General features: G+C 39.8%; 1 protein-coding gene and 1 long non-coding RNA gene across 32 annotated transcripts in view; one reads left to right on the plus strand and one right to left on the minus strand.

Moving 5' to 3' along the window:
• Nucleotides 1-27,045, minus strand: part of Znf382 (zinc finger protein 382) — a 162,273-nt gene that overhangs the window by 18,761 nt on the left and 116,467 nt on the right. For 15 of the 31 annotated variants that reach the window (XM_087191252.1, XM_021239489.2, XM_087191262.1 and 12 more), the window contains 2 exons: nt 16,085-16,169; nt 1,123-5,663 (listed from right to left, as the gene is read on the minus strand). The exons of 2 other annotated variants lie outside the window; for them this stretch is intronic. The gene's annotated coding sequence lies outside the window, so the exon portion shown is untranslated. Of the gene's footprint in view, nt 1-1,122; nt 5,664-8,972; nt 9,033-16,084; nt 16,170-18,551; nt 22,238-27,045 lie in introns of those variants that run through there. 14 more of the 31 variants (XM_087191267.1, XM_013077422.3, XM_021239475.2 and 11 more) reach the window with 7 other exon arrangements.
• LOC110344706 (uncharacterized) lies at nt 1,581-22,415 on the plus strand. The gene is made up of 3 exons (XR_002387447.2): nt 1,581-1,674; nt 22,067-22,126; nt 22,233-22,415. It is a non-coding gene; the product is annotated as an uncharacterized LOC110344706 (long non-coding RNA).

Here is a 27,045-nt window from a genome sequence, read left to right on the forward strand (position 1 = left end):
CTGGTTATTTTCTGCTTGTTCCCCATGGGATACTATTCAACACATTCATTTTAGTTAATATAAAGTTTCTCACCATCTGGGAATTACGAAAATCTCACCTATTTCTTTCCAATATTTATATCTCTATTATTTATTTATTTACTTACTGTGGTACTGAGGATTGAACTCGGGGCTTTCCCACAGAGCTACATCCCCAGCCTTATTTATTCATTTATTTGGTTGGTTGGTTGGTTTTTTGAGACAGGGTTTAGCTGTGTAGTTCTGGCTGGCCTTGAATTTGAGATGATCCTCCTGCCTCAGCCTCCCCAGTGCTAGGATTACAAGCATGTCCCACTATGCCTGTTTAACCCCAGCCTTTATTTTTATTTTGAGACAGACAAAATCTCACTTAATCCCTAAATTGCTCAGGCTGAGCTTGAAGCTGTGATATTCAACTTCAGCAGATATTGAGTCTGTCTCAGGCTCCCAAAGCACTGAGGTTACAGGTGTGTGCCACCATGCCAGGCTGTGGCTTTGCTAAATTGCTACCCAGTTAAATTTTTGGAGGCAGCCTTAATGGGTATTCAGATTGTCAAATATTACACAACTAGACGTGGTTATACAGAGTTCCTCAATTGTTTAAATATTAAGGTTCGCATGGCTCCAAAACCATCAGAAATAGCAATATGATAAAACACATGCACCGTCATAATCAAAGATCCTTCAGAAAATCACCAATCCATAGTTGCCACTTGTCATTCATAACAACTATATATAGCATATTATACAATTCCAGGCAGCCACAGTCACATTCACAATCACTTTCATTTCTCCATATACACTTCAAAAACGATTCACATCTAATCTAAAAATAGATACAAGCTGAGCACACCTATAATTCCACCACTCTGGGAGACTCAGGAAAATCTCCAAGTTTGAGCCACGCCTGGGAAATTTAGCGACTTAGCCAGACCCTGATTCAGAATTAAAAAATTTAAAAAGGGCTGGGGATATAGCTCAGTGAAAAAGTCCTGAGTTCAATTCCAAAGAAACAAACCATCAAAAACAGATGCAGCGGAAACTCTATGCAGCAACACGACCTTTCACACAGTCGGATCCCACATCCCAAAGAGAAGCACTCACCCAAAACACAGTGGGTTGGCACAGAATATCCGTCTGTCTGTCTGTCTCTCTATGCAGTGGTCGCTGTATGTAGGGGATCCGCCCTCTTCTCTCTTCCTACCCCCGAGACAGCGGTTCTCGCGGTCAAACAGGCAAAATCTCCTTTCACAGGGTTCGCTCCAGGTCACAGGTGAGCATCCTCAGGGTCACCACCCGAACCACACCTGAGGCCCAGCTTGTAACACATCTGATCGTCTGTATACCGCAGTCCTACGTCCCTCCCCAGAATTATCAGTCCCCGTTCTGATTCCCGGATTTCTCCCGGGCCTCCCCACCCGGTTCTGCTCGCGCAGTCTGCTCGCTCCGGCCGCAGCTCCCAGCTGACTCTTCAGGCTTCTCAGAGCCTACTAACCTCCACCCTCTAACCCCGCCTGGGCTCAGTCATCTGCGCCTGCGCACTCTAGCGGTGGGCTCCAGCTCCCAGGAGTCTCCGCGGCGGCCGGTTAGGAGCTGCACGATCCTCGCTGCTGTCTTTTCTCAGTTATACCAACGTCCGTGTGGTTCCTGCTTCGAGTACGTTTCTCCCGGACCCTCAGGCCTGCCAGTGAACTTAGACTTGGCTCTGTTTTTTCTGGCTTTAGGTCAGCTTTTTCTGAATGGTCAGTGGAGGTGTCCCGGCTGCGGGTATGAGAAGAATTCCCGGGCGGCGTGGAAGAGGCTTGTGGCGGCAGAAGCCTCAGGCTATTGAGGAGGAGGGCACTGGGATTGTGTGACTGCGTCAGTGTTGGGTGTGACTGTCAACTTGTGCGCGACTGAGAGGCTGATTGCGGAACAGTGGTTAGCAGTGAGATATGACGACATGATGCTAAGACACTGTGATGATAATTGGTCCAGTGTAGGTTGTTTTTGTTTTTCCCCAGTACTAGAGATCGAACCACCCAGGGGCGCTCTACCCCTGAGCTACATCCCTAGCCTTTTTAATTTTTATATTGAGATGGGCTTGCTAATTTGCTCAGGTGGGACTCCTTGTGCTCTTATTGCCACAGCCTTCCTCAGTGCTGGGTCTACAGGTGTGTGCCGCCACGTCCGATTTAGTATAGTTTTTTTTTTGTTTTTTTTTTGAGGGTAGAATTTCATTTTGGCAGTGCTAGATCTGAAGATTACGTGGACAGGATTCCCATATGATTGAGGAAGACTGAAGCTTCGTTCTAACACATGGCCTCTCTTGCTTTCATCAGTGCACTTTATCTTTTGACCAACGTAATGCTTAGAACACAGTAGACCTACAGTATAGCGTATCCCCTGGCCAATTGTAAATTCCGTGGTTTCTCGGAATTTGTTGCGCTGAGATTTCTTTGATTGCCTCTGTCACTTCTCCTTATAGCCACACTGTACGGCATTTAGTCAAATGGCTTTGGAAGGAGAAGTTGGATAATTGAGACCTAGAATGAAAAGTTCTAAGCATAGTCTTGTGTTCGGTAATGAAAATTGGAGCTGCAGTTGCCCCAAGGCAGAGTCCTGGGAAGACTGGATATTGAGGCTATAAGAGTAGGATTCTTTCTTCCAGTCATCCCTTTTAGAAGCTCTGTGGGGGCAATTGGCATATTACAGATCCACAACATTTTCACAGCTCTGTCTAAAGGAAACTGCTGTGAACAAAGAAACTGATGTCAGTGCCAGGCTTTGGTAAACCTGATGTTTCTTTATGTTATTGGGAAGGATCAGTGGTATTGCAGTCTCATATTTCCATCCGGGTATGTTTAATCTGGGTGATGAAGGCTTGCTTGTGGTGAAGATAGTGTATTTAGCTTGCCTCCAAGAAAGACTGGCTATTTTATGACCCTCTCCCCTTTTTAGACAGGGTCTCACTATGTAGTTTAGGCTGACCTTGAGCTCACAATGTCACCCAGGCTGGCTTCAAACGCTCAGCAATCCTGCCTCAGTCTTCCAAGTGCTAGGATTATAGGTGTGTGTGCGTCACCACATCCAGCTGCATGATTCAATTTTATTTCCACATTCCACACTTTGCTGTATTCCCAGAGACTTCTGAGAGGAGAAAAACATTGCATTTGCATATCTTAAAGCCAAGCTAGAGGTCGTTTTGACTTTCTTCTTTATAAAATGTCCTTTTGTTTTTCAGGAGGTAGAATGACTTCATCGGAAATGCCTACCCTAATAGTGTCTATTTACCTGGTCTCTAGGCCTTCTCTTCCCAGTTAATGATAGTATATGAAGACAGATCTTTTCAAGTATACCATCAAACATCCTTTCTAGAGTTAACTTTTACACTTTTTTTTTTTTGGTACTGAGGGATCAAACTCAGGACCTTGTGCCAGCAAGCCAGGCAGCGGCACCACTGAGCTAAATCCCCATCCTTCTAGAGTTAATTTTTATGTAACCGCTTAGGAGTACATTCATTTTCCCCATACTCTTTTTGTCTAAGCATTCTCATAGAAATGGTCATTTACGTGATGACTTGTTGAGACCAGTGGGGAAGTAGAGTTACACATCTGATACTTGAGATCTTCAAAGGCATGTGTAGAAAAATAGCAAAGTAGGAGATGATTTGATTGGTTTTAGTAAGTTTTGGATTTTGTCAATAAAAATTGTGGAAATTTGTTCTATCCTATCCTTGATTTTGCTTCTTGGCCTACAATGCCTAAATTAGTTACTATGCTATAGTATGTAAAAATTATTGGTTAGCTATTACATAATAACCTCATATCCAGCAACTTTGCTGAATTTAGTTAAAAATTCTAGCATTTTAAAAATAGATCTAGGGTTTTGTAAGTATGTTTCTTGCAAAAAGGGAGATTTTCTTATTTGTCAGTGTCTATATTCGTTTGTGTTGCCTTATTGTAATTACTGGGAATTACAACAGTGTTGAATGAAAGTAATGTTAACAGACATTGTTTCTGGGGTGGGGGGTAATTAGGGATTAAACCCAGGACTTTCACAATGAGCTACATCTCCAGCTCTTTTAAAAAATTATCTTGAAACAGAGTCTCACTAAGTTGCCCAGGCTGGGCCAGAACTGTGATCCTCCTGACCTGTCTCCCAGAGTGCTGGGATTATAGGCATGCATCCTCAAATTTAGCTTCTGTAGCCTTTTTTTAATCATAGGAGGACAATATTCAGTATTTCATCATTATACTTAGTTGGATATTGTGTTTTGTCAGATACATTTTCTGAATATACTAAAGTGATGATTTTTTGTTGTTCAATATGAATAAAATTAATTTTTGAATAAGTATATCTTGTGTTAATAGGTCATTTATATTTCTCTTTTATGTATTTCCAGATCAAATTTGCTAACATTTTAAAAGTTTTTTGCGTGAGGCTTTTGGTGTGATTTTTTTTCTCTTAAGATTCTCATCAGCCTTTGGTATGAGGGTAATACTGGTCTCCTAACTGAAGAAGACTATGAACTGTCTTCTCTATTTTCTTGGAAAGTTTGTATAAGGTTGGTATTATTTCTTCCTGAAATGTAAAATTCTCTACCTTCCTTAAAGATAGAATTTTCTGGTAAAACCATGTAGGCCTGCAGTTTTTTCTTTTGTAACAAATTTAATTTCTTTGATAGGTATCAAACTGCTGCTTCTTGCTGCACTATTTTTGCAAGAGGCATTCTGCCAGGTCCAAGTTGTAAGGTCTTTACATTGCCTTTTAGGAGCAGAATTTAAACTTTTGGTGAAGATCAATTTATCATTTTATTTCTTTGATAGGTTGTGTTTTTGGTGTAAAGTCTAAAAACACTTTGCTTAAGCCATGCATCTTTGGTGGAGTGATATGGCCCTGAGAGTGACAAAAATTTGTTCTGGGGGTAGAAGAAAACCATTCTTTATAATGTGTATATGTGTACACAGTTACAGATATTCAATATGTCTGTGGTATTAACATTTCTGGGGACATGAACATCAGTTGCTCTTCGCTATAGAAAGATTAAAGATGTATGGAGGTTTATGTTGTGTTTCATCAGGACTACAATGGCGTGGTCATTGATATAAAAGAATGATGCCTTCCTATTATGTTCCTAAATACAGTGAAAGCTAACTTCTTTTTACAAACCCAGTTAAGGAACAATGTGCAGTAGGTATTTAAGTGAGAGAGATAAGTAAAGCTATAATCAGCTACAAAGATGTATTAGTAACTATTTCCACAAAAATTTCAAGTAGCCAGTCCATAAAGATTAATACTGCATTTCCATTTTATAAACCAGCTTTCCCTTTGCAATAATGTTACAGGAAATAATACTGGAGATGAAATATGAAATATAGCTCCCAACCTGTTAACTGTACGATATACTGAGTTCTTGTTCTCTAGAAATTGAAAAATGAGTCCTAGGAATAATAGAGGTTAAGAGTAGAAAGATATTTATTGATACGAAAGCTCCTGAAGGGCAGGAGGTGTCCTGAGTGGGTAGCCCGGGGACCCCACTTTACAGAGGAGTTTTATAGGGTGAAATCCAGGTGGGCATAATGTGGGCCACAGCCATGAACATCCAATAAGGTTACAAGTATAGTCACTTAGGTGGTAATGGTGGTCCAGTTGGGAAACAAGTCCTGTAACAAGTGTGGATGGAGAAAACAAAGACTTCATTAGGCCCAATGTTTATTCTTTGAGGAAGTTTGTAGGTCTGGTCATCTTGTGTTTATCTTTAGGCCTGGTTTTCAGCTGATGTGTCTCCAGTACCTACTGTGGTGTGTTTCACCTTTGTCCTGACCCTCTTTTTTTTAAATTGATTTTTTATTAATAAATTTTATTAATTTATTATTAATTCCCTCCCTTCCCTGTGTACAAAAGCTTTGTCTCCATTTTTCCTTCTATTTTCACTTTTTTTCTTGTCCCTTCCTTTCTTCCTCCCTCCTCCCTTGTTCCCCTTCCCATTTGAATACTTTCTTCCCATTTCCCAACATCCATTCATTATACATCTCAGTCCTTATTTCACTGTGAGAAACATTTCAACATTAGAAACACTGCAGTATTTAAACATGTGTGTCCAATTTTTTTTTTTGGTACCGGGGATCGAACTCGGGTTCTTGCTCTTGTGAGGCAGGCGGCGGAGCCACTGAGCTAAATCCCGAGCCCTGTGTGTCCAATTTATTTCACTTAAAGAGTATGATCTCAAGGTCCATTCATTTAGCTATAAATGTCTGAAGCTCATCCTTTAAGGCAGACTAGTACTCAATTGTATAAAAAACCCACGTCTTCTTTATCCACTTGTGTCCGGATCCTTTTGAGGGACTAGCCTTATCTGACTGCCTATAATATTTCTACCTAGCTCATCTATAATGTTATTAGCAAATTGATTCACTTTGGTGTTTTTGGAAACTATTAGAAACATATACTAGAAAATATTGAATCCTTATGAAATTAACTCTACTTTTATCCAAAAGTTTTCTCTTGATTTTCAACTTTACTGCATACTTTTAAAGGAAAAGTAACTAGGTTGGGTTGCTGAAGTGGTTACTATTTAACTTGACCACTTTTTAAAGTTATCGCTATGATTTGATGAAGTCCACAATAAAAAAATGTTCTGTTATGTATCCAGAGCTGGAGATATAACTCAGTGATAGAGCATTTGCTTAGCTTACCCAAAGCTCTGTGTTGGATCTCCAATAAACTTTTAAAAGCTTAATTTGGAATTAGTGGAAACTTGCTTTGGTAACTAAGATATTTAAGGCTCAAAGCTAGTTAATAAAATTCATTCATTTTAGGATTTAACAGCAAAAAATAAATAACTATGAAGGGGTCAGTGGTTGGCCTTAACTATGCTAATTGGTATATGGTTACTCTCATTTGAGATGGAAGTAAGGTGGGCATGGTAGTGCGTGCATGCCTGTAATTCCAGCACTGTGGGAGGGTGAGGCAGGACCTAGACTGAAAGTTCAAGCCCAGCCTGGGCAACTTAGTAACTTAGTGATACCCTGTCCCAAAAATTTTAATAAGGGCTGGGGATGTTGCTCAGTGTGAAAGCCCTGGGTTCAATCATCAGTACAAAAAAAAAAAAAAGAGAAAGAAAGGGTATGCTTTGATACTGAAATGATGGGGTCTTTTGACCCCGAGGCAGTAGAAATGAGACTGGGCCAAATATTACAGGCACAAACACTCCAGCACAGGAAAAACTTTATGGGAGAGGGGGAGAGGGTCTTCAGCCAAATGGCAGCTTTGTTTGTTTAGTATATGTGCTGCTGAAGCGAGCATGACAGCTTCATTTGTTTTGTTTTGCAATACTGGGAATTGAACTCAGGACCTTCACACTGAACTATATCTCCAGGTACTCCCCCCCCCTTTATATTTTTAAATTTTGAGATAAAGTCTCCCTTAGTTGCCCAGACAGGACTTGAATTTGAGATCCTTCTGCCTCAGCCTCCCAGAGTGCTGGGATTACAGGTGTGTGCCATCATCCCTTACTCCAAACTAGGGTTTTGGCTCCAGGGAGCAACAATTGGTCCAGAGAGTGACCAAGCTACTGCTCACCATAGAACAAAAAGAGCAGGTTTTTATGGATTTGTTGGGGGTGGATTAGAGTCCAGTAATTTTCACTGGCCAGGGGCATGGTTTCAAAAGGTGTTCTTTCCTGTGCTGAACACAGAACACTTGGGGGTCCTAGTCAACTTGTCCTAGAGGCTGCTGAATTTTAGTTAATTGTGTGCCATCATCCTGTGCCTTATACTTGCTGCGCTAACAAGCAGCTGGCTTTGCTCAGAAACTGCTGAGTTCCTCTCTCAACTGCTGGCATCATCCTGCATACATGTCCTGGCCTTATGATAGGGCTGAAGGACTTTCAGGGTTTGAGCTGCCTGAGAAAGCACAAAGCTGGAGTAGAAGAAACACAGACCAGCTCCAACTGGCAGGAAGCCAAGCTATAGTAGAGTTTCGGACAAAACATTTCTTAAATGATCAACATATCTACATGCAGACCTGAGCAGAATCTGACCAGAGGGTTAAGACAGGAAAGGGGACAGGCACAAAATGAAGACAGAGATGCCAAGCCTTTTATCCCATTTTAGTCATCCATCAGATAATCTTTAAGCCCGAGTGAAGGGTCAGTGTTTTCACTAAAAGTGGACCTCAGGTCCAGGAAGAGTAACCCTGGCACTTTTACATAACCCACACATCAGGAGTGCTATCTACATCAAAAGCAGTGGGAAACTTAATTATGTATTGCCCAGCTGTGTGACTTCTAAACTTAATGATTTAAGTTGACTGAGAGAAAGCAAGACTAATGGGCTTACTTAGGTTTTTTTCTTAGTAATAATTTATTTTATGCAAATATTCTGCTTCTGTGGTTTTATTAGGGTCTCATAACAGGTCTGTTTAAACACCATTCTACAAAGGGTAACAGTTTACTGTACTCAAATGGTTTTTTGTCCCAGTGTTGTGTCCTACCATGGTAGTTCCTGTCTCACACTTGATTACTCTAGTAAAATGTGAGAGAGCTCAGAAGCAGAGTGATGTAGACAATAACTGATGCTTAAATCTTTTTTGGGGGGGGTACCAAGGATCAAACTCAGGACCTTACGCTTGCAAGGCAGGTGCGGTGCCACTGAGCTAAATCCCCAGCAAATCATTTATGAACAACTATTTTGATATCCATCTATTTCTTTCAGTATTAATATCTTCCTAATGCTTATCTTTATTCTCACTGAAATTTTTTATTCGGTGATAAACTTGCTCTTTAATTAACAACTACAATTGTCCGAGGAGCTTATTTAGTAACATATGAGCTAATGATTGCACCTGCCCTTCTACAGCTTTAGGAATAAAAAATTAACATAATAATTAATAATTATATTATTAATAATTAATAACAACAGAGAAATCAATGTGTAGTTAAGGCAAGGAAATAGGTGCTGAAATAGACATACACATGAATTCCTTTGATAGGGTCAGCTGGTATATCCTTTTTGAATAAGAGACCTTCAGATCTGAAACATTAAAAAGAACCAGTGAAACCAAGATATATCATGTAAAGGTACAAATTCCCAATGATGAATGTCATTATTGTATACCTAAAGTGTACCAATAAACTTAATTTTAAAAAAAGATGTGCTGGGCCAGGGATTTAGCTCAGTGGTTTCGCTGCCCACTGCGCAAGTGCAGGACCGGAGCTCGATCCCTGGTACAAAAAAAAAAAAAAAAAAAGATGTGCTCAGAGAATGATGTAAACAAAAGCAGACTGAAGAGCACTCCACTAGTTAGATATTGGAATGCTTTGAGCATCAAAAAAAAAAAAGCCAGTGAAGCAGGGTATGGTGGCAAATGCCTCTAATTATAGCAGTCCGGAAGGCTAAGGTAGGAGGATCACAAGTACAAGCCCAACCTGGGCAACTTAACAACTTAGATCCTGTCCTAAAATTTAAAAGGGGGCAGGGCTGGGGATGTAGCTCAGTCCAAAAGCCCAAGGCTTGATCCCCAGTACTACCAAACAAATTTATTTTTAAATTTTTTTAAAAAATGAATTTTATTGGTACATATTAGGTATACAATATAATGACATTCATCACTGGAAATTTGCACCTTTACATAATCTCTCTTGGTTCTTATTTTTTCCCCATTCCCCTGCCCTCCCTTCAACCCCTCCATCCCTCCCCCTATTTACAAAGACTTTGTTTCCATTTTTTCATTTTCTCATATTAATTCCATTCCCTTCTTTCCTTTCCCCTACCCCTCCCACTTCCCCTTTGCCCCTTTTCTTCCTATTTCACATTGTCTATTATACCTTTCAGTCCTTATTTAGTTTTTTTTTTTTTTTTTTGGTACCGGGGATCGAACTTGGGTCATTGTGCTTGCCTAGCAGGTGGTGAAACTGAGCTAAATCCCCGGCCCTTTAAGTCCTTATTTACACATTCAGTTTTTCACACTAGAGAAACTATTTGGTATTTACACATGTGTGTCCTATTTATTTCACTTAAGAGTGTGGCCTCAATGTGCATCCATTTAGCTATAAATGTCTCTAATTTCTCATTTTTTATGGCTGAGTAGTACTCCATTTTAGAAAAAACCCACATTTTCTTTATACAGTTTTCAGTTGATGAGCAATTGGGCTGCTTCCAAGTTTTAGCTATTACAAATTGTGCTGCTATGAACATGGGTGCAGATATATCACTGTGGTATGATTCTTTTAATTCTTTAGGGAAGATACCCAGTAGGGGAATAGCTGGGTCAAATGGGACTTCCAGTCCTAGTTCTTTGAGGTATCTCCATACTGATTTCCACAGTGGTTGCACCAATCTACACTCCCACCAGCAGTGGAGCAGTGTCCCTCTTTCCCCACATCCCCACCAGCATTTGTTATTGGTTAATTTCATGATAGCAGCCATTCTTTCTGGGGTGAGGTGGAATCTCAGCGTTGTTTTCATTTGTATCTCTCGAATGATCAGTGATGTTGAACATTTTTTCATGTTTATTTGCTATTTCTACTTCTTTGAGAAATGTCTGTTCATTTCAGATGCCCATTTTTGGATTGGGTCTTTAAATTTGGGAGGCCTGATTTTGTTTTTAAGTTCTTTATCGATTCTAGATAGTAGACCTTTGTCTGAGGAACAACAGGTGAAAATTTTTTTCCCACATTGTGGGTTGTCGCTTCACACTGGTGGTGGTTTCTCTTGCTGTGCAGAAGCTTTTTAATAAGAAGAGATTCCACTTGTTGATTGTGCTAGTTCATGGGCAACTGAGGTTTTGTTCATAAACTGTTTTCCTACACCAGTGTCTCCAAGAGTTCTACCTAACCTCTGTTCTAGCTGGTTCAGCATTTCTGTTTTAATATTTAGATCTTTAATCCATTTTGATTTTAGTTTAGTGCATGGTGAGAGATACAGGTCTAGTTTTAATCTTTGGCAAGTTGAAACCAAAATTTTCCAGCACCATTTATTAAAGAGGCTATCTTTCCTCCAGTGAGGGTGTTTGGCTCCTTTGTCGAAGATGAGGTGGCTGAGTGTGTCTGGAGTTGTTTCCGCATCTTCTAATCTGTTCCACTGGTCCTCAGGTCTGTTTCTTTGCCAGTACCATGCTGTTTTTATCACAGTAGCTTTGTAGTATAGTTTCAAGTTGGGGGTTGGGATACCCTCTGCCATGTCTCTGTTGCCTAGAATTGCTTTTGCTATTCTAGTTCTCTTCTTGTTCCAAATGAATTTTTGGATTGTTTTCTCAAGGGCCATGAAGTATGTTGCTGGAATTTCAATTGCGATTGCATTGAATCTATATAGCAGTTTTGGAAGTATGGCCATTTTCATTATGTTGATTCTTTCTACCCAGGAGCAAGGGATGTCTTTCCCTTTTCTGATATCATCTTCAATCTCTTTTCAGAGTGCTATAGTTTTCAGACAAGAGGTCTTTGATTTCTTGTTAGGTTGATTCCTAGGTATTTCAGTTGTTTGGATGCTACTGTGAAAGGAATTGTTTGCCCTATTTCTCTCTCACTGAGTCTGTGTTCGTGTAGAGGAAAGCTATTGATTTTTGTGTTGACCTTGTATCCAGCTACTTTACTGAATTTGGTCTTTTTTTTGGTACCAGGGATCAAACCCGGGTCCTTCTGCTTGCAAGGTAGGTGGCAGAACCACTGAGCTAAATCCCCAGCTGAATTTGGTTAAGTCTAGAAGACTTCTGGTGGAGTTCTTGGGGTCTTCTACGTAGAGTATCATGTCATCTGCAAATAATGACAATTTGGCTTCATTCCCTATCTTTATTCCTTTGTTTCTTTTGTCTAATTGCTGTGGCTGATGTTTCCAAAACTATATTGAACAGGAATAGTGATAGTGGACATCCTTGTCTTGTTCCTGATTTTATTGTGAAGAATCTGTTTTTGACCATTTAGTATGATATTGACTGTTGGTTTTTCATAGATGGCTTTTATCAGATTGAGGTAGAGACCATCTATTCCAATTTTTTTGTAGGGTTTTTATCATAAATGCATGTTGGATTTTCTCAAATGCTTCTTCTGCATCTATTGAGATGATCATATTGTTTTTGTCCATGGCTCTATTGATATAGTGTATTACAGTGATTGATTTGTGTATGTTGAACCATCCTTGCATCCTTGGGATGAATCCCACTTGGTCAGGGTGTATGATCTTTATGATCTTCTGCATTCTGCTTGCCAGTATCTTTCTTATTAAGGATTTTTGCATCTGTGTTCATTAGTGAGATTGGCCTATAGTTCTTTTTTGGTTGGGTCTTTCTCTGCTTTGGGGATCAAGGTGATGCTTGCTTCCAGGAATGAATTTGAAAGTATTGGTTCCCTTTCAATTTCACTGAAGAATTTAAACAGTAGTGGCAGTAGTTCCTCTCTAGATGTCTTGTAGAATTCGGCAGGCACAGAGTGGTTTATTTGGTCATTTGGAGAGTATCGTTTTTCATATTTGGTGACTGCAGCTCTTTACTGAACACTGGCGCAGCAGTCAGAGAATTGACCTAAAACTTTGGCATTGGGTAGAAGAAAATGGCCCAAACCAAGCAGACTGCTCGTAAGTCCACTGGTGGGAAAGCCGCCTGAAAACAGCTGGCCACTAAAGCTGCCAAGAAAAGCGCTCCCTCTATGGCAGGGTGAAGAAATCTTGCTACAGGCCCGGTACCATGGCGCTTTGAGAGATTTGTCGTTACCAGAAATCAACCAAGCTTCTCATTTGGAAGCTGCCTTTCCAGAGGTTGGTGGGACAGATTGCCCAGGATTTCAAGACCGACTTGAGGTTTCAGAGTGCAGCCATTGGTGCCCTTCAGGAGGCTAGTGAAGCATACCTGGTGGGCCTATTTGAAGATACTAATCTGTGTGCCATCCACGCTACGAGAGTCACCATCATGCCCAAAGACATCCAGTTGGCCCGCCGGATACAGGGAGAGAGAACTTAAGTGAAGCAATTTTTATGGCATTTTTGTAGTAAATTCTGTAAAATACTCTGGTTTAATTTGTGACTTTTTTTGTAAGAAATTGTTTATAATATGTTGCATTTGTACTTAAGTTATTCCATCTTTCACTCGGGATGAATACGAAAAGTGACTGTTCACAGACCTCAGTGATGTGAGCACTGTTGCTCAGGAGTGACAAGTTGCTAATATGCAGAAGGGATGGGTGATATTTCTTGCTTATCATGATGCACATTTCTGTATGTTAATGACTTGTTGGGTAGCTACTAAGGTACTAGAATTGATAAACGTGTACAGCGTCCTTTTGCGATAAAACTGGTTATGACTTGATCCAAGTGTTTAACAATTGGGGCTGTTAAGTCTCACCATACATAACTGTGATAGAATGTGGGCTTTTTCAAGGGTGAAGATACAAGTCTTAACCACAGTGTAACTTACAGTTTCCTTAAAAAAAAAAAAGCAAACCTGGCAGCTATAGAATACATTATGTGCATTTATAATAGCTATTTTATATATTGTAGTGTCAACATTTTTAAATTAAATGTTTTACATTCACAAGTGATGGGGAGTCTTGTCATTAAGGTGTGTGTAATTTAGAGTTCAGTTGGTTTTCTAACTAGACTGCATTGGTTTTCTATATAGTAGTGAAATGCTATGTATATACCTTGCATAAGTCCTCACTCTACCATGTTAACTAACCCTCTAGCTGATACTGCAAACACTAAGTGGGGGATTTTGGTTATAAAGGCTCTAGAATAACAAGTTATTCACACCAGCATCATCTGTTACTAATATTCTAGTTAGTGCAGCTTCTCATTGTGTTGTGGTTGGTCTTATAATTAGTTTTTTTCTGATCTAAGAGGAAACAATACTAAGGTTCATTCCTTTCCTTGGAGTTAGTGTGAACTTGCTGTGGGGGTGGAGCATACTGCTCCAGCCTATTAGACCTCTGCCAATTAAGATAAGGGTATAGCCCAGCGTACAGCATTTGCCTAGCATGCACAAGACCCTGGGTTTATCCCCAGCATTTCAGAATGACACAATAACAAAACAGATGCCTGGGATCTACCTATGGATGCTAATTAAGTTCATCTGGGTTGGTTGCTTTATATTAGTACATACTTGCAATAACTTTCCTGGTTGATTCTGATCATCCATGTTGTAGCATGACTCAGTACTTCATTTCCTTTACATGACTGAATACTGTTCTGAGTAAAATACATTTTTATCTGTCCATTTACTAACTGTTGGGCATTTGGGTTGATGTGCACATTTTTGACTGGGTCAATTTGGATCTAAATCCACCAAGACAGTCTAAACTTTTCAGCTATCAAATAAAATCGACTGGCTTCTGGGGAATCTTGAATTCATATATTGTAATTGCTTGGGCCTGACACTGATCTATTTCAATCTTGCCACAAAAGCCTTTGTGTAATAAGTGGAAGTTAGATTCTGAAGGGAATCAAGAAGTTAAGATGTGAACTGTTAAATAATCTTTCTTTAGATTTACAGAACTCAGCATCTGGTGACTTTTGCAGCACCCCTTCTCAACCTTCTTTTCTGTGTATCAACTATAAGAACTAAGCCCTGGAAGTCAAGGTCCATTGCTGATTTTCTGCCCAGAGAAGGAAACACATGCCCAGGAAGATTAAGACCTTGTCTGACACACAGCCTTCCTGTACTGTACTGTACATGGATGAACCTTGAAAATATTATCCTAAGTAGGGCTGGGGATTTAAGCTCAGAGGTTCTGCTTCCTGCCTCACAAGTGCAAGGTCCCGAGTTTGATCCCTGGTAACAAAAAAAAAAGAATTGAAAATATCATCCTAAGTGAAAGAAGTCAGACACAAAAGGGCCATATATGATTTCATTTATAAGAAATGATTAGGATAGGCGTACCAGTATAGACAAAGTAGGTTCAAAATTACCAGGTGCCAAGGAGAAGGAGGAATGGGAAGTGACTATTTTTTACAGTGTTTTAGGTAGATGAAATGTACCCCACAGTATTAGTGGTGATGCCTAGACAACTTTGTTAATATACCAAGGACTAATGAATTGTATATGTGAAAATGGTAAATTTTATGGTATACAAATAATAGCTTTTTAAAAGACTAAAAAATATACACATCAGTTGGAAGAGCATGACCCTTCTAAGGGTTAGGCATTTGATTTCTACAAGAGCATTAGCAAAATGACTGCTTCTTCAGTGCTTGTAATCTCAACACTCTGGGAGGCTGAGACAGGAGGATTACAATTTCAAGCCCAGCCTAGTAATTCAGTAACTTAGCAAGGAAACAAGTGTTATCGAAGACAGAAAAAATTAAAAATAATGAATACTAGCAATCAGCAGTTAACATAATATTATATTTAAGACAAGAAAACATAAGCAAGGCCCTGTCTCAAAAAAAAAAAAAATTAAAAAGGGGCATGGATAGCTCAGTGTATGAAGACTCTGGGTTCCATCCCCACTACCACAAAAACAAAAATGTGAGCCAAAGTAAACCTTTCTTCCTTCAGGTTGTGTGCATCAGATATTGTGTGCAGCAATGGGAAAGCTGACTAATATATATAATCTTTGTGAATATTAGGATATTCATACTAGGAAAAGTTCTTTGAAATGAAAATTGCTTGCTTTTCATGAATACTCATGGCTCAAGTAAACTATTTCATATTCTATTCATGTGATTTTGAGCAATATAAAAGTCTTCTGGGCTGGTGATGTAGCTCAGTGGCACCATGCCTACCTGGCAAGTGAAAGGTCCTGTGTTCGATCTCCAGTACCAAAAAAAAAAAAAATCTTTCAAAACTATTCAATTATTTGAAACTTTTTTTTTTTTTCGGTACCAGGGATCTCAGGACCTTGCACCACTAAGCTAAATCCCTGGCCCTATTTGAAACTTAAATTAATGCTAGAAAATAACCCTCCTTAGTGTAATAAATGTAAAAATGAAGACTCTTCTAATCAATTGTCTATAAATGTATCAATTATTGAACTTTTTCCACTATTAAAAAAGGATAAAATATTTATTGTCTTTTTTATGTAAGTAGAATTTTCTCTAATATGTGTATATAAGTAGCCATAAATCTGGCCACAGGTGAGTATAAATCATTTACTTACACAGTATTCCTTCATAACATATATTCAGTGTGTTGTGTTTCATCACCAGTATGTGTTTCAAGGTGCCTGCAGCAGATTCTGATCTCTACAATGAATGGCAAGAAGAAAAAGAGAGAGTTAAAGACACAGATACACAGGGACCCAGTATGACTAGTGCTTGAGCAATCAGAGGTTTGAACAAGCAAAGGCCCTGAACACCCAGAGCTGTAATTATTTATTGGTGACATCACAGTGAGACTGAGGTAAAAGGGGTACCTGCAGACACTGCATGGAGTTGCTATGGATACGTTGCTGATGCAGACAAGGCTTGTAAAGGAAGAGAAAAAGCCTTCTTGAATTAGGAACAGAACAGACAAAATATAAGTTGTGGTTAATAATTAGACTTGCTTTTTAATAAAGGCTTTAATTTTGGGGATGGAATTTGGAGACAGTATGCAGGCTTCAGCCAGGCTCACTTCTATAAACAAGCCAACTGTGGGGTTAACTCTTTACAGCCTGCACTGCTTACAGCCTGCTTTGGGCATAATAGCGCAGTCCCCACACTTCAGTTACTGCAAAAACAAACGAAAATTAAAACCAAGCTATAGTATAACAAACTGAATTAATACATCATTAATCCCTTCTGTACATCTGTGGTACTGTCATGGGTGATTTGTTGCTGATTTTCACAAACCTGCACCTTTTCCATACCACATATTTAAATGAAAGAGGTTCAATTTCTAAAAATTATCTGTATTTTCTTTATTGCCATTCTTTACATGTTTATGAATAGAAAAGTAAAACTCAATCTCTCCTACTGTGCTCCCAGAATGTATCATTTTTGACACCAGATATGTGTTTCCCCCACATACCAGTCAAGCAGTAACATGAACCAGGTATCCTCTAATTTAAGAGACAGCATCAGATCCCGTAGGTTGAGGGTGCAGTCCACCTCTGTGCCAACTGCAAGACCTCCTCTGTGCCAACTGCAGGACCAGGTTATTTCATCTATGCTTCTGTCAGGCAGTAAATCAGGGTTACCATAATCCCTTCTTCAGGTTCAATGAATTGGCCAGAGTGGCTCAGGAAAACATGTTTATTGGTTTATTTTAAAGGATAGTCCAAAGGACACAGATAAAGAGATGTGTGAAGTTAGGAATGGGGGAAGGAGCACAGAACTTCCATGTCCTTTATGAGCACACTGTGTTCCAGGAACCTCCACTTGTTCAGCAATTTGGAAGCTCTCCAAACCTTGTCTTTTGGGGGTTTAAATTGAGGTTTCATTACATAGGCATGACTGATGTAACCAGTGACCACTGGTGGTCAATTTAACCCTCATTTCCTCACCAGATCTGAAAGTTCCAACCATAATCCTGCCTCTCGCAGTTGAACAACCCCCATCTTGAAGCTACCTCAGGGCTGCCAGCCATCAATTGATTAGCAGATAGAAAGACAGCACTTTGGAGATTCTAAGGATATTAGGCATTGTATACCAAAAAACAGGAGGAAATATATATGTATTTCACAATATCAGAACAGACATAGTGCCAGCATTTGGGAGGCTGAGGCAGAAGAATCACCTCAAGTTCGAGGCCAGCCTAGGCTACATAGTGAGTTCATGGCCAGCCTGAACTACATAGCAAAACAAAAAACAAAAACAAAAGAAAAAGTGCTAACTACTCAGTCATCTGTAATAGGTACATTAAACCCTATTAGATATAGCCAAATTGTTTTTCAATTTAGACATCCATATTGACCAACCAGGGGAATGTGCCCACTCATGTTTGTTTACCATGAATTTAGTCTTCATGTGTTCTTTCACTTTTATCCTTTTTTAAAAAAGAGTTGTGGGCTGGGGATTTAGCTCAGTGGTTTCTGCCACCTGCTGTGCAAGCGCAAGGACCTGAGTTTGATCCTCAGTACCAAAAAAAAAAAGTTGCAAATTGTATTCTGATTCTTTGCTACATAGGATATAGTTACTCCAGATAGAATTCCAGGTAGATAGAATTTAGTTTTACTATCTTAGAACTGCAGGTTTCTTTGGGTTCATTTAGCGATCTGAATCTCTTAAGTTACCAAACCTGAAAGCTTTTGCCATCATTTCTTCATTTATTTTTCAGTCCTACATTCTTTTTCCTCTGCTTCTGGGAATCTGATGAAATCAATTTCGGATTACCCCCTCCCATGCCCAGTTCCATAAACTGCTGTCTTTTAAAAAATTCTTTTGTGGAGAAGTTGGGGGGTGGGGGGAGTTGGCTGGTGGTTCTAGCCCAGCTGTTTGGGATGGCCTGGCAGGCCATACCCCGCGTGGAGCCCAGTCTAGCTGAGCTGCATCCCAGTGGCCAGGTCAGCGCAAGCAGTGGGTGCTGATGGACCGTAGCCTGGACCCAGCAAAGTGGAAGCAGGAGAAGCACCTGCAGTGCTGCTGGAGGTGACTGGCCTTCCAACAACCAAAAGTATTTAGACTCCCTAGGACCGCCCCACCTACCTGAACACAATAGGCTCCATCTTCCATACTTCCTGCTCAGCAAGCATTTGCATATTTAAGTGAAGCTGGATTTTCTTCACACATTTTGATGACAACTGAATGCAAAAGCAAGCTAGAGAATCTAGCTCTTAAACTACACATTAAAGAGTTTTCCAAAAACATAAAATCAGTGATACTCTTCACCAATTTTCTGAATAAAATACAGAGATTTTCATTTTTTAGAATGTTGTTGCAGGGAGTAGTGGTGCACGCCTGCAATACCAGCATTCCTGGAGGCTGAGGCTGAGGCAGGAGGATCCCAAGTTTGAGTCCAGTCTACACAAATCCTGTCTCAAAATATAAAATTAAAAAAAAAAGGGCTTGGGATGTAGTTCAGTATGAAAGTCCTGAGTTCAATCCTCAGTACCACAAATTTTAAATGTGTGTTATGCTAACAAGTTTAAGTGAATCAATATTTTAAATTTTCTCAGCTTTATAATATGGAAGATAATAGAAATAACCCACATAAACAAAAGCTCTCCCATATCACATTCATAATCCAACTAAGCATAATTCTATACAAAGATACCAAACTCAGAAACTACTTACTCCAGTCACATACAGTCTTGAACACTTTCATAATTTATTCTCCTAAAATGCTTATCAATTTTTTAGAAAGTTAAAACATCAATTAGCAATTTTTCTTCTAGATATTATGCAGGAAAAATGAAAACATGATAGTTTTATTCATAATGTATTAGACCTGGAATTAAGTAAAATGTCATCAAGAGAAAAATGAATAAACAAGCTGTGGCATATTCAGACAATTCATCAGAAATTTTTAAAAGTCAACCAAGAAATCGCAGAGCCATCATGAGCTAAAGGAGACATGGAATTGTGTAACTAAAAAACTAAATTTTGTTGACAAGAATCAGAACTATGGTTATCTTTGTTGCAAAATGAACTGAGAAGGGATACCAGACAACTTCTTGGCATGCACTGAGCATCCAGTACCGTGCCAGATGCTATTGTGGGTGCTGGAGCTTTCTCCTGGGGAAAAAATTGACTCCAGTCACCCAGATCAGGGCCACCGACCATACCGACTGAGGCCCCACCCCTCCAGAACTGAGTAATGAGAAAACTCCCCAGGCCGGGCTCCAACCTCTCCCTACGGCCTTCCCAGTGGGAACCAATACTCTTAACCCACGCTTCGTGTTCCTTCTTCCGACCGCATCAGCCTGGTGTCTAGAGTTTCTTACTTGCAGTATGCAGGATTCTCTTTCTTCTCAATCCTCTGGGGCCTGCGTTTCCAGGGCTCTAACTTATGGGGCAGGGTGCTGAGATATCTGGTCGCTTCTTCCACCAGTCTGGCATGGCCTTCCGGTTCCTTCTTCCGCCCTCACTGGCTCGGGCTTCTGGCTACTTATAGGCCTGGCTTTCAACCTTCTCAACCTTATTTCACTCACTTTGGACCATAATCCGGAAACTCAACAACTCACAAGAGTCTCCCGTTTGGTGCAGAAGTGTCACAAGGACACTGATGGAGAAGTGCTATACAATAAGGCAGGCCCTTGCCTTGCCTCCATTTTTTTTTTTTTTTCCCACAGAACGTTTTGTTTTGGAAATGTAAGTTTGTGTTGCTGGGCTCCTGCCCAACGTATCAAAATGGTTTATGACTGTTTGATTTTTGTGACCTTTAAGGGATGTTCTGTTAACCTCTGTCCCCTCACAAGAAGGTTCTGTCAGGCCCCACCCCTTCTCAGGAATGTTCTGTAACTCCACCCCCTACTTCAGTGAGCATGCTCATACAGCACGTTTCAGGAATGTTCTGTAACCCCCCTCCCCCGCTTCATTGAGCATCCTCACCTACCCTATAGATCTCTATACAAGGAGGCTTTCATTTCTGGTGGGGGGCTCAGACTCCTCTGAGCCTACTGGGACTTTTTTCCACCTCTTCAACTGACCCTTGGATTCTCGAGTCTTCAAAGAATGAGAGCTGAGACCCAGAATTGCCACACTGAGCTGTAAAGCTCAGCTGTGCCTTCCAAGCTGTGGCACTTGGCTGCAACACTTGGCCATGCCTCTGAGCTGTGACACTTAGCTGTGATACTGAGCTGTAACACTTGGGTATGGCACAGAGATGCTCCACTGTGCTGCAACAATACCATTTTTGGCAGTGGACTACATTTCCCACACTGCTCAGGGCCATGAATGATCTTCAAGTTTTGGTTCCCCTTCCGGTGTCGTGATGAGCTACATGTGGTAAGTTGAGGTGATCCAGGTCCGGCTGCAGGAAGAATTCACTGTAGAGGTCCCATGCTTTTACAGTGCTGATAGGCAGTATGGAAATTGGTGTCTCAAGCCTCTCCAAGCATGAACTGAAGACGATGGTTGTAAAGAGCTGTTGTGACTGTCACGTTGTGGCACAGTGTTTGTGTATGAGGGGGTGGGGAAGGTTGAGTGTGTGTCCTGACTGGTGTAAATGGGGACTTTGAGTAGGGGCGGAGCCTACTGTGTGACCCTGGTATACAGTACATTGACGTGGTTTGATACTGATCGACTGACCACCCGTAGTGTGATTTTTTTCAATGCGTATGTAACCTCATTTCTCCATTTTTGTGCTGTGCATATCTCGTTATATACAGTATTTACATGTATATAATATCTCTCTCTCTATAAAACTTAATTTCTCCTTTAAGAACATATCTGCTTGTTAAGATTACAATGCCTGTTGAAGTCCCCCTACACCTAATTATGCCTGGATTGTCTTCTGGGCACTTTGTCCTTAGTACTCAGGCTTGGGCATTAATGGAAATGTCCACCTAGGTCCAACTGCAGATTCCATGTTTGCTTGGAACATATTTCCTTGGATTCTTTTCTTCTGTCCTCACATCCAGTAGCCAATGGGATCTAGCTGTGGTGAAATAGTCATCAGAAAGGGAATCATGAAGCCCAGTGTGGTGGTGCATGCCTGTAATCCCAGCACCCTGGTAGGCTGAGGCTTGAAGATTTTGAATTCAAGCCCAGACTGGGCAATTTAGGAAGACCTCCTCTCAAAAACTGAAAAGCTGGAATGTAGCTTAGTGCAAAGGCCCTGGATTCAATCCCGTGTAGAAGGCGGAGGGAGGAAGTCATGAATTTTAACCGTTCAGTGAAAGTTCCAAGCAGAAAAACACATCTTGTATCATGGGATGAGAACTGCACTTCCCTCCCAGATGGGCTCCTGGTAAGATAGGAAGAGAAGCAGGCTGGTGTAGGATTCCTTCCTGCAAGAAAACCCCTTGGCTGTTCTTTGGAGGCAATTTACACATTTCAGAACACCAGCATTCCTGATTTCCTGAGCTGTGCTCCCCTAAAAGCTGCTGTGAACTCTAGGCACTGATGATACTGTTCTCTGACACAAGGAAGAGTCAGCAGGTTTTTAGTTTCTCTCTTACATCTGGATGTACGGTGTATGATGGGGCTTGTCTGGTGGTGGATAATGTTCTTATTAGCCAGTTCAGGATCTCACGAATCCTTTCTTTTTGACCTTGTAGTTTTTCAAGAGAAGGCTCCTGAAGCAGAAGGGATCATTTCTATTTAATGGCCCACTCAAGGTCAGTTTGTAATTTTGTTCTGTCAAATACTTTTTTTTTTTCCAATGTTGGAGACCAAGCCCAAGGCCTTGTGCATACTATATCATGTATATTTCTGTTTTTACAGAACAGACTCTGCTTTCCTTCTTCTAAATTGCCCTGCCTACTGGGCAAGGATGAAAGATGGGAACCAAGAGAGATTATGTAAAGGTGCAAATTTCCAACGATGAATGTCATTATATTGTACACCTAAAATGTACCAATGATTAGAATGAATAATTGATAATGCAAAACAGGAAGAAAAGGTCCAAAAGGGTAGGGGTAGTGGGAGGGGCAGGGGAAAGGAAAGAAAGAAAAGGAAAAATGATGAGAAATGGAAAAAATGGAAATAAAGTCTTTGTAAATAGGGAAGAGTGGAGGGGGTGAAGGGAGGGCTAGGAATGGGGAAAAAATAAGAACCAAGATGCATCATGTAAAGGTACAAGTTCCCAATGAGAAATGTAATTGTGCTGTATACCTAAAAAGTACCAATAAAAGCATTTAAGGAAAAAAAATAAATTGCCCTGCCTAATTGTAATCTATCCATTTACCCAATGCCTTCCTGTCCCTATTTGTGCATCCGCTTTTCCTCCAGCACATTTTCAAATCTTTTTCCTTTTCAGTTAATACTGACATACTCATTTTATCCTTTCATCAGTTGATGTACATTTCAGTTTTCCCACCTTTTGACTCTATATGTGACACTGTGAAGAACATTTGTGCAGTTGTGGTTGTGTGGACATATGTGTCTGTTTCTGTTTGGTTTATAACTAGCAGTGGAATTACTGTTTCTTGTGGTGATTTTATATTTAACATTTTGAGGAATTGCGAGACTCTTGCCAAAGGGACTGTCCTGTTTTACATTCTCATCAGTAATACAAGGGTTTTATTTTTCCATATATATACCATGGTAGTCCTTTTTAAATGTACAATTCACTGGCATTAAGTGCACATTACTGTGTAATCATCACCCTTCTTTACCTTTCTCTAGGTTTCTTACTTTCCTAAACTAAAACTCTTTACTCATAGTGGCACTTCTTGATTCTCTTCTCTTTTCTTTTTTTGTATCTTCTTAGTGTTTACCATGAGAATTACATGTAAAAGCCCTTCTTTTAAATTGATACCAAATGAAACTTAGTCACATACAGAAACATTGCTCCTTTATAGTTCTCTATAGTTCCTTTATAGTTCTCCCTTACATTACTGAGGCTAAAAATTCTTTGTATATTGTGTACTCATTAACATACATAAAACTTTTTATGCATTCTTTTAAATTCTGTAGACAACTTAAAGGGATATTTTGAACCACAATTAAAATACTTGTTGTTTTTAATATTTGCCCATGTTTACCTTTACTGTAACCTTTGTATCTTCTGATAGCTTCAAGTTTCTCTTATATCCTTTTGTTTTAACTTGAATGACTCCATTTAGTATTTCTTGAATAGCAGCTCTAATTAACTCCTTTAGCTTTTGTTCACTTGAAAATGATTTAATATTTTTGTTTATGGAGGACAGGTTTCCCCTTCCTCTAGTTTGCAATAATATATCCTTATAACAATGGCCTTTGCCTTTCCATGTTTCTGCCAACATGCTGTTCAAGACCACTTATCTCTAAGAATATTAAGGCTTTCTGTACAGCTCTTTTTTTATTCTGAGCTCTCACCTTGAAGACTGATTCATAGCAATCAAGGCTTTTTAGAGCATTCATTTCAAAACCAGTCCAGTGTCATCCACCTGCTACTGTTTCAAACCCACATTTACCTTTTTTAGGTATTTGTTATAGCAACACCCTATTTTCCTGAGGCACCAGTTTTTGCTTTAGTCCATTTGTGCTGCCGTAACACAAGGCCTGAGACTGGGTAATTTATGAAGAACAGAAAGCTATTTTTCATAATTCATGTCAGCTCTGGCACCTTCACTTTCCTCGTAAAGGCTGTTCTGTACTTCCCAGATGGCTTTTGGTGCTGCATTCTCTTTATGTACTTACATGGGGCATGGCAGAAGTTGGAAGACCAAGAAAGGCAAATGCGTCATGAAGCCTCTTTTATAAGGGTCTTAATCCCATCTACAAGGGATTCCTCCATATAGAGTCCTCATGACCTAAACACCTCTTAAAGGGTCTACTTCCTATCACTGGCAACACATGAATTTTGGAGGAGACACAAACTATGTATAACAATGGCATATAGCTGAATTTTATTTTTATCTGTTCTGGTAATCTATCTCTTGATTGGATTATGGTTTTGTTTTTGTACTGGGGATTGAACTCAAGACGTTGCGCTTGCGAGGCATTCACAGTGCCACTGAGCTAAAACCCTGGCCCGGATTATGGTTTTGGTTTTTGTTTTGCTTTGAAACAAGGTGCCAATGTCTTACTATAATGCCCAGATTGGTCTCTTAACTCCTAGGCTCAAATGATCCTCCACCCTGAACCGCCAAATAGTGGAGTTTATAGGACCCTGCCCATCCACTGGTTGGATTGTTTTATCTATTTACATTTAATGTTGTCATGGGCAAACTTAGGTGGATTTATACCTGCCATTCTTTTTCAGTTGTGTCACTCTTTTTTGTTGTTCTATTGTTTCTTTACTGCTTTCTTTTGAAGTGAATATCTTCTAATGTGTATTTTAATTTCTTGGATGATTTTGTTCATTATATTATTTCTTTAGTGATTCTCTATGGCTTAACATATACATGTTATCAAAACCACGTTCTGAGTTATGTTAGCATAATTCAAGTGAGATACAGAAATGTTAACTCCCATGTAACTATTCCTATTTATCCCCTTTGTAGTAATACTGTAATTCACATTACACTTAAATGTTTCAAAGAGCTATTCATTGTTCTAATTTTTACTGTATATGTCTGTTTTTATTAAAAGCTTTAAGAAAAAATTAAAAACTATATAGCTTTTATCATATTATTCTTCTCATTTCTGGTTCTCTTCATTTGATTGTGTGGATCTGAGTTACCAACTGGATTCATTTCCTTACTGCAATAAGTTTTTTGTTCATGGCAAACAGATTAATTTCAATGTCACAGGCCCAACCGTTACATACATATTGCTCCATAATACTGATTTTTAAAGCAGTAGAGGAGAAAGATTAGCATGTATACCATGTTGGGGTTCTTATGGTGCTGAGGATTGAATCTAGGTTCCATGCAGATTAAAGCATGTGCTCTACCAGGGGTAGTATGGGAACTCCCCAACCCCTACAACTGCTTTTAATAGTGTATTTATCCATCCTGTTCATTTAGATTTTTGGATATATAAATTAATATTTTTCAATAAACTTGGGGATTCTTGCCCACTATTCCTTTGAACTTTTTATTGCTTTTTCTTCCTCTTCTGGTGTTACTATTACACATATTTTGGTGTATTTGATGTTTCATGTTTTTCTGAGGCTCTGTTTTTTTCTCTTTGTTCTTTTTAGACAATCTCTACAATCTATCTTCCAGTTTGCTCATTCTTCTGCCAGTCTGTATCTACTGTTGAGTTCCTTCAGGGAAATATTCATTTCAGTTATTACACATTTTAATTCCAAAATTTCAAGATGAGTTTTTTTTTTTTTTGTACCAGGGATCAAAATTGGGACGTTAAGCTTGTGAGGCAGGTGGCAGCACCACTGAGCTAAATCTCGGGCCAAAATGGTTATTTTTAATACTTTTTTTGGTTTGTTTTTTTGAGTACCAGGGATCAAAGCCTGAGCTGTATCCTGCAGCCTTTGACTTCTCTGCTATCTTTGCCTGTCAAGTCTGGTCTCTTTCACAAGTAGTTTCTGTTGCCTGCCTATTTTCCAGTATATGGGCCATACTTTCCTGCTTCTTTGCCTCTCAATTTTTTTTTTTTGTAGAAATTGGATGTTTTTGACAATTATTTCAATTCTGGCACTTCTGTCCTCATGCCTTTGCCCCAAGAATTGTTACTGTTGTTTGACTGGGCTCTTGTTTAGTGACTGGCTGTATTATTTCAATGATGTTTATATCCACCATAGTCCAAAACCTCTGATGTTGTTCCTTAGGGAGTATATATGGCTGTTACTACAGTAACCTTCAGATGACATTTGTTTTGGACAGGGCTATCTTTCTTTCCCCAAACACAGTGAGCTGTTAAGTTCCACTGTGGCATTATTGTTTTTAGTAGTGTCCTAAAGCATGTACTGTTTCACACTCTAATGCAGTCAAATTGGGGCATGGTTGAAGTGATACTTCCTAAGGTTAGTGTTTCAGATTTGTTCTCCTAGCAGAAAATGTCTTCCCAGGTGTTCTGGTTTCTGGCAAACTAGCCAGCCTATAATGTAGCATACATATATAACTCCACTTAGTCTATCAGCCTCAATTTTCTTTCACCTAAATTTTCATTATTTTTGATAGTATTCTTTGACTTAAACTTCTCCACATGCTGCTGCAGTGAAGTTATTTGAGCTCTATTTTTGGCCTGCTTCTCCCCTGGACAAAATTTCTGAGCTGCAATGGCATGTACTTTTCTGAGCGATTCTCCTGCTTTGAGACCGCAGTGCTTGGTAGATTGGGGATTCAAGCCCTTCAGAGGTTGCCTATCTTGGCATGCAGCATGCAACTCCTGCCCTGTGAGCCAAGGCAAAATAACTGGAACTGTAGCATTCTCAGCAATTCTGCACCCAGGTAAACCCTACATCTTATGTATGGAGGCTGCACAGAAGGGAACCCCCCCATCCCTTGGCTGCACAACCCAGGTAACCAGGGAAGGATGAGAAATTATGATGTCCCACCCCTTCTAGGAAGATAACCATGTGACTGGGAGCAAGGTTCAGGAGTAGTGAGGAAACCTGTGTCCTCGGCTGTATCAGTCTGGAGGAGAGTCTTTTTCTCAGTAAGATCAGATGGACAAAGGGGGGCACAGGTTTGACTCATACAGTGTA

Source organism: Heterocephalus glaber, unplaced genomic scaffold, assembly GCF_053883595.1.
Source record: "Heterocephalus glaber isolate CG9 unplaced genomic scaffold, H.glaber_assembly_v1.0 deba00001561, whole genome shotgun sequence".
Lineage (NCBI taxonomy): Eukaryota > Metazoa > Chordata > Mammalia > Rodentia > Bathyergidae > Heterocephalus > Heterocephalus glaber.